Source organism: Stenella coeruleoalba (genome assembly GCF_951394435.1).
Source record: "Stenella coeruleoalba genome assembly, chromosome: 6".
In the NCBI taxonomy this organism is placed as follows: domain Eukaryota; kingdom Metazoa; phylum Chordata; class Mammalia; order Artiodactyla; family Delphinidae; genus Stenella; species Stenella coeruleoalba.
Genome location: NC_137151.1, coordinates 25,131,985 through 25,144,546, shown reverse-complemented (window position 1 = coordinate 25,144,546; position 12,562 = coordinate 25,131,985). Strand labels below are relative to the sequence as shown.

The following is a 12,562-nucleotide window of genomic DNA, read 5'->3' as shown; positions in this document are numbered from 1 at the left end:
AAAAACGCATACGCCCTTTTTGGCCAAGTGCATCATTGTGGACGTTCTGCCTCTTTTCCTATGCTTTCAATGCAATTCCAGTCTACCTCCTGAAATCGGTTTCCTGCAATTCTGCCCCGCTTTCAAGTCCTCTTGGCAGCCTTACTTCAGTCTATTTTTGGACGATAGCTGTCATTTATAACTCTGCAGGTTTGTGAATTACAGTGCCCCTGAGCTCCTTTCTTCAACTCGCTTTCTTTTGAGCTGGCCGCAACACCGCAGGATGGCTTCAGGCCCTAATCTGGTTCCGGTACGGCATGCTGAGCCTTTGGTTATTTCCTCTTCCTGGTGGGAAATGAGAGTTAAATTTGCCCGTCCAGACACCTCCAGCTAGCCTCTCATTGGTTCTCGCTATTCCTGTTCATCTTCCGCAGAAATTGCAAACTGGGCCAAACAGGAGGTTAAAGGGACTGACTCTCCAAGTGGGGAGAGTGTTAGTAAAGCGTCTGGAATGTTGTACCCGAGTACCAGGGGAGGAAAACTGAGACATATTTGAACACGTCTCCCGATCACATGGTTGATCATACTCTAGGTTCCACATGCATGTTTTAGCTGAAGGAAGAATACCTTAAACCTGGGTAGTTGAAACCCGTGGAATGGGTACCATGCAATATGACTTCAAAGGGTCTTCATTTGCTCACCGAACCTCTCCAATCCTATCACTGCTGCGTTTATGCCCCTGTACACATGCTTGATTCTCTTTCAGAGACATAGCAATCCATAGGTTTTAAGATACTTACAAGTCAGGTACATTCTTAGGCGTTTAATATGCGGTGTTGAGTCCATTTCGTTGAGCAAGGAGTAGCTCTTGTCTATTCCATATTTGGCTTAAGGAACTTTATCTGTGCTCATTTCAATCTCTGGTTTTATGCAGCACCCCAACTCACCTTTACCCTTAAGCAAGCATAAGTTGTTTTTCTAAATTTGAGACCCTGTTCTGTTCTGTAATTCAGTTCCTGTGTAGCCAAGTTTCCATTCCGTGTACTACTGATATCTTATGATGTTTCTTTTTCTGTGTGACTTATTTCAGTTAGAATCATCATACCTGAATCCACTCATTGTGCTGCTAAGGGCCTGATGACATAGATTTCATTGCTGAGTGATATTGCTTTGTAAGTAAATACCACAACTTCTTTATCCATTTTTCACTTTCTGCGATGTTGAACTTGTACTGTAAACGAGGTTCTTGTAAACAGAGCCGTTCCAAACTTTGGGGTGGCTGTGTCTTTTTGATTTTAGTTTCCCTAAGCTATAGGACCATAAGTGGCAGTGCCCTAGGCTCTGTTGCTTTGTTTTTTAGATGTTTCAGGAAACACCATACACTTCTCCCGAGTGTCTGTTGGCAATTTACATCCCGCCCATCAGCATAACAAGGCTCCCAGTTCTCCATGGCCTGTACTGCCTTTCTGGATTTTACACTTTTTTCAGATGGCCCTTTTGACCGGGGGGAAGTGAGACTTCATTGTAGTGCAGATTTCCTTTGCAAGCTTGCTTGGTTGGCCAAAAAGGGCGTATGCGTTTTTTCCTGAATATATTCAGGAAAAAATGCATACGCCCTTTTTGGCCAAGTGCATCATTGTGGACGTTCTGCCTCTTTTCCTATGCTTTCAATGCAATTCCAGTCTACCTCCTGAAATCGGTTTCCTGCAATTCTGCCCCGCTTTCAAGTCCTCTTGGCAGCCTTACTTCAGTCTATTTTTGGACGATAGCTGTCATTTATAACTCTGCAGGTTTGTGAATTACAGTGCCCCTGAGCTCCTTTCTTCAACTCGCTTTCTTTTGAGCTGGCCGCAACACCGCAGGATGGCTTCAGGCCCTAATCTGGTTCCGGTACGGCATGCTGAGCCTTTGGTTATTTCCTCTTCCTGGTGGGAAATGAGAGTTAAATTTGCCCGTCCAGACACCTCCAGCTAGCCTCTCATTGGTTCTCGCTATTCCTGTTCATCTTCCGCAGAAATTGCAAACTGGGCCAAACAGGAGGTTAAAGGGACTGACTCTCCAAGTGGGGAGAGTGTTAGTAAAGCGTCTGGAATGTTGTACCCGAGTACCAGGGGAGGAAAACTGAGACATATTTGAACACGTCTCCCGATCACATGGTTGATCATACTCTAGGTTCCACATGCATGTTTTAGCTGAAGGAAGAATACCTTAAACCTGGGTAGTTGAAACCCGTGGAATGGGTACCATGCAATATGACTTCAAAGGGTCTTCATTTGCTCACCGAACCTCTCCAATCCTATCACTGCTGCGTTTATGCCCCTGTACACATGCTTGATTCTCTTTCGGAGACATAGCAATCCATAGGTTTTAAGATACTTACAAGTCAGGTACATTCTTAGGCGTTTAATATGCGGTGTTGAGTCCATTTCGTTGAGCAAGGAGTAGCTCTTGTCTATTCCATATTTGGCTTAAGGAACTTTATCTGTGCTCATTTCAATCTCTGGTTTTATGCAGCACCCCAACTCACCTTTACCCTTAAGCAAACATAAGTTGTTTTTCTAAATTTGAGACCCTGTTCTGTTCTGTAATTCAGTTCCTGTGTAGCCAAGTTTCCATTCCGTGTACTACTGATATCTTATGATGTTTCTTTTTCTGTGTGACTTATTTCAGTTAGAATCATCATACCTGAATCCACTCATTGTGCTGCTAAGGGCCTGATGACATAGATTTCATTGCTGAGTGATATTGCTTTGTAAGTAAATACCACAACTTCTTTATCCATTTTTCACTTTCTGCGATGTTGAACTTGTACTGTAAACGAGGTTCTTGTAAACAGAGCCGTTCCAAACTTTGGGGTGGCTGTGTCTTTTGATTTTAGTTTCCCTAAGCTATAGGACCATAAGTGGCAGTGCCCTAGGCTCTGTTGCTTTGTTTTTTAGATGTTTCAGGAAACACCATACACTTCTCCCGAGTGTCTGTTGGCAATTTACATCCCGCCCATCAGCATACCAAGGCTCCCAGTTCTCCATGGCCTGTCCTGCCTTTCTGGATTTTACACTTTTTTCAGATGGCCCTTTTGACCGGGTGGAAGTGAGACTTCATTGTAGTGCAGATTTCCTTTGCAAGCTTGCTTGGTTGGCCAAAAAGGGCGTATGCGTTTTTTCCTGAATATATTCAGGAAAAAACGCATACGCCCTTTTTGGCCAAGTGCATCATTGTGGACGTTCTGTCTCTTTTCCTATGCTTTCAATGCAATTCCAGTCTACCTCCTGAAATCGGTTTCCTGCAATTCTGCCCCGCTTTCAAGTCCTCTTGGCAGCCTTACTTCAGTCTACTTTTGGACGATAGTTGTCATTTATAACTCTGCAGGTTTGTGAATTACAGTGCCCCTGAGCTCCTTTCTTCAACTCGCTTTCTTGTGACCTGGCCGCAACACCGCAGGATGGCTTCAGGCCCTAATCTGGTTCCGGCCCGGCATGCTGAGCCTTTGGTTAATTCCTCTTCCTGGTGGGAAATGAGAGTTAAATTTGCCCGTCCAGACACCTCCAGCTAGCCTCTCATTGGTTCTCGCTATTCCTGTTCATCTTCCGCAGAAATTGCAAACCGAGCCAAACAGGAGGTTAAAGGCGCTGACTCTCCAAGTGGGGAGAGTGTTAGTAAAGCGTCTGGAATGTTGCACCCGAGTACCAGGGGAGGAAAACTGAGACATATTTGAACACGTCTCCCGATCACATGGTTGATCATACTCTAGGTTCCACATGCATGTTTTAGCTGAAGGAAGAATACCTTAAACCTGGGTAGTTGAAACCCGTGGAATGGGTACCATGCAATATGACTTCAAAGGGTCTTCATTTGCTCACCGAACCTCTCCAATCCTATCACTGCTGCGTTTATGCCCCTGTACACATGCTTGATTCTCTTTCGGAGACATAGCAATCCATAGGTTTTAAGATACTTACAAGTCAGGTACATTCTTAGGCGTTTAATATGCGGCGTTGAGTCCATTTCGTTGAGCAAGGAGTAGCTCTTGTCTATTCCATATTTGGCTTAAGGAACTTTATCTGTGCTCATTTCAATCTCTGGTTTTATGCAGCACCCCAACTCACCTTTACCCTTAAGCAAGCATAAGTTGTTTTTCTAAATTTGAGACCCTGTTCTGTTCTGTAATTCAGTTCCTGTGTAGCCAAGTTTCCATTCCGTGTACTACTGATATCTTATGATGTTTCTTTTTCTGTGTGACTTATTTCAGTTAGAATCATCATACCTGAATCCACTCATTGTGCTGCTAAGGGCCTGATGACATAGATTTCATTGCTGAGTGATATTGCTTTGTAAGTAAATACCAAAACTTCTTTATCCATTTTTCACTTTCTGCGATGTTGAACTTGTACTGTAAACGAGGTTCTTGTAAACAGAGCCGTTCCAAACTTTGGGGTGGCTGTGTCTTTTTGATTTTAGTTTCCCTAAGCTATAGGACCATAAGTGGCAGTGCCCTAGGCTCTGTTGCTTTGTTTTTTAGATGTTTCAGGAAACACCATACACTTCTCCCGAGTGTCTGTTGGCAATTTACATCCCGCCCATCAGCATACCAAGGCTCCCAGTTCTCCATGGCCTGTCCTGCCTTTCTGGATTTTACACTTTTTTCAGATGGCCCTTTTGACCGGGGGGAAGTGAGACTTCATTGTAGTGCAGATTTCCTTTGCAAGCTTGCTTGGTTGGCCAAAAAGGGCGTATGCGTTTTTTCCTGAATATATTCAGGAAAAAACGCATACGCCCTTTTTGGCCAAGTGCATCATTGTGGACGTTCTGTCTCTTTTCCTATGCTTTCAATGCAATTCCAGTCTACCTCCTGAAATCGGTTTCCTGCAATTCTGCCCCACTTTCAAGTCCTCTTGGCAGCCTTACTTCAGTCTACTTTTGGACGATAGCTGTCATTTATAACTCTGCAGGTTTGTGAATTACAGTGCCCCTGAGCTCCTTTCTTCAACTCGCTTTCTTGTGACCTGGCCGCAACACCGCAGGATGGCTTCAGGCCCTAATCTGGTTCCGGCCCGGCATGCTGAGCCTTTGGTTAATTCCTCTTCCTGGTGGGAAATGAGAGTTAAATTTGCCCGTCCAGACACCTCCAGCTAGCCTCTCATTGGTTCTCGCTATTCCTGTTCATCTTCCGCAGAAATTGCAAACCGGGCCAAACAGGAGGTTAAAGGCGCTGACTCTCCAAGTGGGGAGAGTGTTAGTAAAGCGTCTGGAATGTTGCACCCGTGTACCAGGGGAGGAAAACTGAGACATGTTTGAACACGTCTCCCGTTCACATGGTTGATCATACTTGGGTTCCACATGCATGTTTTAGCTGAAGGAAGAATACCTTAAACCTGGAGAGTTAAGACCCATGTAATGGGTACCATGCAATATGACTTCAAAGGGTCTTCATTTGCTCACCGAACCTCTCCAATCCTATCACTGCTGCGTTTATGCCCCTGTACACATGCTTGATTCTCTTTCGGAGACATAACAATCCATAGGTTTTAAGATACTTACTAGTCAGGTACATTCTTAGGCGTTTAATATGCGGTGTTGAGTCCATTTCGTTGAGCAAGGAGTAGCTCTTGTCTATTCCATATTTGACTTAAGGAACTTTATCTGTGCTCATTTCAATCTCTGGTTTTATGCAGCACCCCAACTCACCTTTACCCTTAAGCAAGCATAAGTTGGTTTTCTAAATTTGAGACCCTGTTCTGTTCTGTAATTCAGTTCCTGTGTAGCCAAGTTTCCATTCCGTGTATTACTGATATCTTATGATGTTTCTTTTTCTGTGTGACTTACTTCAGTTAGAATCATCATACCTGAATCCACTCATTGTGCTGCTAAGGGCCTGATGACACAGATTTCATTGCTGAGTGATATTGCTTTGTAAGTAAATACCACAACTTCTTTATCCATTTTTCACTTTCTGCGATGTTGAACTTGTACTGTAAACGAGGTTCTTGTAAACAGAGGCGTCCCAAACTTTGGGGTGGCTGTGTCTTTTTGATTTTAATTTCCCTAAGCTATAGGACCATAAGTGGCAGTGCCCTAGGCTCTGTTGCTTTGTTTTTTAGATGTTTCAGGAAACACCATACACTTCTACCAAGTGTCTGTTGGCTATTTACATCCCGCCCATCAGCATAACAAGGCTCCCAGTTCTCCATTGCCTGTACTGCCTTTCTGGATTTTACACTTTTTTCAGATGGCCCTTTTGACCGGGGGGAAGTGAGACTTCATTGTAGTGCAGATTTCCTTTGCAAGCTTGCTTGGTTGGCCAAAAAGGGCGTATGCGTTTTTTCCTGAATATATTCAGGAAAAAACGCATACGCCCTTTTTGGCCAAGTGCATCATTGTGGACGTTCTGCCTCTTTTCCTATGCTTTCAATGCAATTCCAGTCTACCTCCTGAAATCGGTTTCCTGCAATTCTGCCCTGCTTTCAAGTCCTCTTGGCAGCCTTACTTCAGTATATTTTTGGACGATAGCTGTCATTTATAACTCTGCAGGTTTGTGAATTACAGTGCCCCTGAGCTCCTTTCTTCAACTCGCTTTCTTTTGAGCTGGCCGCAACACCGCAGGATGGCTTCAGGCCCTAATCTGGTTCCGGTACGGCATGCTGAGCCTTTGGTTATTTCCTCTTCCTGGTGGGAAATGAGAGTTAAATTTGCCCGTCCAGACACCTCCAGCTAGCCTCTCATTGGTTCTCGCTATTCCTGTTCATCTTCCGCAGAAATTGCAAACTGGGCCAAACAGGAGGTTAAAGGGACTGACTCTCCAAGTGGGGAGAGTGTTAGTAAAGCGTCTGGAATGTTGTACCCGAGTACCAGGGGAGGAAAACTGAGACATATTTGAACACGTCTCCCGATCACATGGTTGATCATACTCTAGGTTCCACATGCATGTTTTAGCTGAAGGAAGAATACCTTAAACCTGGGTAGTTGAAACCCGTGGAATGGGTACCATGCAATATGACTTCAAAGGGTCTTCATTTGCTCACCGAACCTCTCCAATCCTATCACTGCTGCGTTTATGCCCCTGTACACATGCTTGATTCTCTTTCGGAGACATAGCAATCCCTAGGTTTTAAGATACTTACTAGTCAGGTACATTCTTAGGCGTTTAATATGCGGTGTTGAGTCCATTTCGTTGAGCAAGGAGTAGCTCTTGTCTATTCCATATTTGACTTAAGGAACTTTATCTGTGCTCATTTCAATCTCTGGTTTTATGCAGCACCCCAACTCACCTTTACCCTTAAGCAAGCATAAGTTGGTTTTCTAAATTTGAGACCCTGTTCTGTTCTGTAATTCAGTTCCTGTGTAGCCAAGTTTACATTCCGTGTATTACTGATATCTTATGATGTTTCTTTTTCTGTGTGACTTACTTCAGTTAGAATCATCATACCTGAATCCACTCATTGTGCTGCTAAGGGCCTGATGACACAGATTTCATTGCTGAGTGATATTGCTTTGTAAGTAAATACCACAACTTCTTTATCCATTTTTCACTTTCTGCGATGTTGAACTTGTACTGTAAACGAGGTTCTTGTAAACAGAGGCGTCCCAAACTTTGGGGTGGCTGTGTCTTTTTGATTTTAATTTCCCTAAGCTATAGGACCATAAGTGGCAGTGCCCTAGGCTCTGTTGCTTTGTTTTTTAGATGTTTCAGGAAACACCATACACTTCTCCCGAGTGTCTGTTGGCAATTTACATCCCGCCCATCAGCATACCAAGGCTCCCAGTTATCCATGGCCTGTCCTGCCTTTCTGGATTTTACACTTTTTTCAGATGGCCCTTTTGACCGGGGGGAAGTGAGACTTCATTGTAGTGCAGATTTCCTTTGCAAGCTTGCTTGGTTGGCTAAAAAGGGCGTATGCGTTTTTTCCTGAATATATTCAGGAAAAAACGCATACGCCCTTTTTGGCCAAGTGCATCATTGTGGACGTTCTGCCTCTTTTCCTATGCTTTCAATGCAATTCCAGTCTACCTCCTGAAATCGGTTTCCTGCAATTCTGCCCCGCTTTCAAGTCCTCTTGGCAGCCTTACTTCAGTATATTTTTGGACGATAGCTGTCATTTATAACTCTGCAGGTTTGTGAATTACAGTGCCCCTGAGCTCCTTTCTTCAACTCGCTTTCTTTTGAGCTGGCCGCAACACCGCAGGATGGCTTCAGGCCCTAATCTGGTTCCGGTACGGCATGCTGAGCCTTTGGTTATTTCCTCTTCCTGGTGGGAAATGAGAGTTAAATTTGCCCGTCCAGACACCTCCAGCTAGCCTCTCATTGGTTCTCGCTATTCCTGTTCATCTTCCGCAGAAATTGCAAACTGGGCCAAACAGGAGGTTAAAGGGACTGACTCTCCAAGTGGGGAGAGTGTTAGTAAAGCGTCTGGAATGTTGTACCCGAGTACCAGGGGAGGAAAACTGAGACATATTTGAACACGTCTCCCGATCACATGGTTGATCATACTCTAGGTTCCACATGCATGTTTTAGCTGAAGGAAGAATACCTTAAACCTGGGTAGTTGAAACCCGTGGAATGGGTACCATGCAATATGACTTCAAAGGGTCTTCATTTGCTCACCGAACCTCTCCAATCCTATCACTGCTGCGTTTATGCCCCTGTACACATGCTTGATTCTCTTTCGGAGACATAGCAATCCCTAGGTTTTAAGATACTTACTAGTCAGGTACATTCTTAGGCGTTTAATATGCGGTGTTGAGTCCATTTCGTTGAGCAAGGAGTAGCTCTTGTCTATTCCATATTTGACTTAAGGAACTTTATCTGTGCTCATTTCAATCTCTGGTTTTATGCAGCAGCCCAACTCACCTTTACCCTTAAGCAAGCATAAGTTGGTTTTCTAAATTTGAGACCCTGTTCTGTTCTGTAATTCAGTTCCTGTGTAGCCAAGTTTACATTCCGTGTATTACTGATATCTTATGATGTTTCTTTTTCTGTGTGACTTACTTCAGTTAGAATCATCATACCTGAATCCACTCATTGTGCTGCTAAGGGCCTGATGACACAGATTTCATTGCTGAGTGATATTGCTTTGTAAGTAAATACCACAACTTCTTTATCCATTTTTCACTTTCTGCGATGTTGAACTTGTACTGTAAACGAGGTTCTTGTAAACAGAGGCGTCCCAAACTTTGGGGTGGCTGTGTCTTTTTGATTTTAATTTCCCTAAGCTATAGGACCATAAGTGGCAGTGCCCTAGGCTCTGTTGCTTTGTTTTTTAGATGTTTCAGGAAACACCATACACTTCTCCCGAGTGTCTGTTGGCAATTTACATCCCGCCCATCAGCATAACAAGGCTCCCAGTTCTCCATGGCCTGTCCTGCCTTTCTGGATTTTACACTTTTTTCAGATGGCCCTTTTGACCGGGGGGAAGTGAGACTTCATTGTAGTGCAGATTTCCTTTGCAAGCTTGCTTGGTTGGCCAAAAAGGGCGTATGTGTTTTTTCCTGAATATATTCAGGAAAAAACGCATACGCCCTTTTTGGCCAAGTGCATCATTGTGGACGTTCTGCCTCTTTTCCTATGCTTTCAATGCAATTCCAGTCTACCTCCTGAAATCGGTTTCCTGCAATTCTGCCCCGCTTTCAAGTCCTCTTGGCAGCCTTACTTCAGTCTATTTTTGGACGATAGCTGTCATTTATAACTCTGCAGGTTTGTGAATTACAGTGCCCCTGAGCTCCTTTCTTCAACTTGCTTTCTTGTGACCTGGCCGCAACACCGCAGGATGGCTTCAGGCCCTAATCTGGTTCCGGTACGGCATGCTGAGCCTTTGGTTATTTCCTCTTCCTGGTGGGAAATGAGCGTTAAATTTGCCCGTCCAGACACCTCCAGCTAGCCTCTCATTGGTTCTCGCTATTCCTGTTCATTTTCCGCAGAAATTGCAAACTGGGCCAAACAGGAGGTTAAAGGGACTGACTCTCCAAGTGGGGAGAGTGTTAGTAAAGCGTCTGGAATGTTGTACCCGAGTACCAGGGGAGGAAAACTGAGACATATTTGAACACGTCTCCCGATCACATGGTTGCTCATACTCTAGGTTCCACATGCATGTTTTAGCTGAAGGAAGAATACCTTAAACCTGGGTAGTTGAAACCCGTGGAATGGGTACCATGCAATATGACTTCAAAGGGTCTTCATTTGCTCACCGAACCTCTCCAATCCTATCACTGCTGCGTTTATGCCCCTGTACACATGCTTGATTCTCTTTCGGAGACATAGCAATCCATAGGTTTTAAGATACTTACAAGTCGGGTACATTCTTAGGCGTTTAATATGTGGTGTTGAGTCCATTTCGTTGAGCAAGGAGTAGCTCTTGTCTATTCCATATTTGGCTTAAGGAACTTTATCTGTGCTCATTTCAATCTCTGGTTTTATGCAGCACCCCAACTCACCTTTACCCTTAAGCAAGCATAAGTTGTTTTTCTAAATTTGAGACCCTGTTCTGTTCTGTAATTCAGTTCCTGTGTAGCCAAGTTTCCATTCCGTGTATTACTGATATCTTATGATGTTTCTTTTTCTGTGTGACTTATTTCAGTTAGAATCATCATACCTGAATCCACTCATTGTGCTGCTAAGGGCCTGATGAAATAGATTTCATTGCTGAGTGATATTGCTTTGTAAGTGAATACCACAACTTCTTTATCCATTTTTCACTTTCTGTGATGTTGAACTTGTACTGTAAACGAGGTTCTTGTAAACAGAGCCGTTCCAAACTTTGGGGTGGCTGTGTCTTTTTGATTTTAATTTCCCTAAGCTATAGGACCATAAGTGGAAGTGCCCTAGGCTCTGTTGCTTTGTTTTTTAGATGTTTCAGGAAACACCATACACTTCTCCCGAGTGGTTGTTGGCAATTTACATCCCGCCCATCAGCATAACAAGGCTCCCAGTTCTCCATGGCCTGTCCTGCCTTTCTGGATTTTACACTTTTTTCAGATGGCCCTTTTGACCGGGGGGAAGTGAGACTTCATTGTAGTGCAGATTTCCTTTGCAAGCTTGCTTGGTTGGCCAAAAAGGGCGTATGCTTTTTTTCCTGAATATATTCAGGAAAAAACGCATACGCCCTTTTTGGCCAAGTGCATCATTGTGGACGTTCTGCCTCTTTTCCTATGCTTTCAATGCAATTCCAGTCTACCTCCTGAAATCGGTTTCCTGAAATTCTGCCCCGCTTTCAAGTCATCTTGGCAGCCTTACTTCAGTCTATTTTTGGACGATAGCTGTCATTTATAACTCTGCAGGTTTGTGAATTACAGTGCCCCTGAGCTCCTTTCTTCAACTCGCTTTCTTGTGACCTGGCCGCAATACCGCAGGATGGCTTCAGGCCCTAATCTGGTTCCGGCACGGCATGCTGAGCCTTTGGTTATTTCCTCTTCCTGGTGGGAAATGAGAGTTAAATTTGCCCGTCCAGACACCTCCAGCTAGTCTCTCATTGGTTCTCGCTATTCCTGTTCATCTTCCGCAGAAATTGCAAACTGGGCCAAACAGGAGGTTAAAGGCGCTGACTCTCCAAGTGGGGAGAGTGTTAGTAAAGCGTCTGGAATGTTGCACCCGAGTACCAGGGGAGGAAAACTGAGACATATTTGAACACGTCTCCCGTTCACATGGTTGATCATTCTTGGGTTCCACATGCATGTTTTAGCTGAAGGAAGAATACCTTAAACCTGGAGAGTTAAGACCCGTGTAATGGGTACCATGCAATATGACTTCAAAGGGTCTTCATTTGCTCACCGAACCTCTCCAATCCTATCACTGCTGCGTTTATGCCCCTGTACACATGCTTGATTCTCTTTCGGAGACATAGCAATCCATAGGTTTTAAGATACTTACAAGTCAGGTACATTCTTAGGCGTTTAATATGCGGTGTTGAGTCCATTTCATTGAGCAAGGAGTAGCTCTTGTCTATTCCATATTTGACTTAAGGAACTTTATCTGTGCTCATTTCAATCTCTGGTTTTATGCAGCACCCCAACTCACCTTTCCCCTTAAGCAAGCATAAGTTGGTTTTCTAAATTTGAGACCCTGTTCTGTTCTGTAATTCAGTTCCTGTGTAGCCAAGTTTACATTCCGTGTATTACTGATATCTTATGATGTTTCTTTTTCTGTGTGACTTACTTCAGTTAGAATCATCATACCTGAATCCACTCATTGTGCTGCTAAGGGCCTGATGACACAGATTTCATTGCTGAGTGATATTGCTTTGTAAGTAAATACCACAACTTCTTTATCCATTTTTCACTTTCTGCGATGTTGAACTTGTACTGTAAACGAGGTTCTTGTAAACAGAGGCGTCCCAAACTTTGGGGTGGCTGTGTCTTTTTGATTTTAATTTCCCTAAGCTATAGGACCATAAGTGGAAGTGCCCTAGGCTCTGTTGCTTTGTTTTTTAGATGTTTCAGGAAACATCATACACTTCTCCCGAGTGTCTGTTGGCAATTTACATCCCGCCCATCAGCATAACAAGGCTCCCAGTTCTCCATGGCCTGTCCTGCCTTTCTGGATTTTACACTTTTTTCAGATGGCCCTTTTGACCGGGGGGAAGTGAGACTTCATTGT

At 43.9% G+C, this 12,562-nt stretch overlaps 1 long non-coding RNA gene across 7 annotated transcripts in view; it reads left to right on the top strand.

The window, feature by feature from the left end:
* The window catches only part of LOC307187927, a 3,519,425-nt gene that overhangs the window by 746,969 nt on the left and 2,759,894 nt on the right, over positions 1–12,562 (top strand). The window lies entirely within an intron of this gene.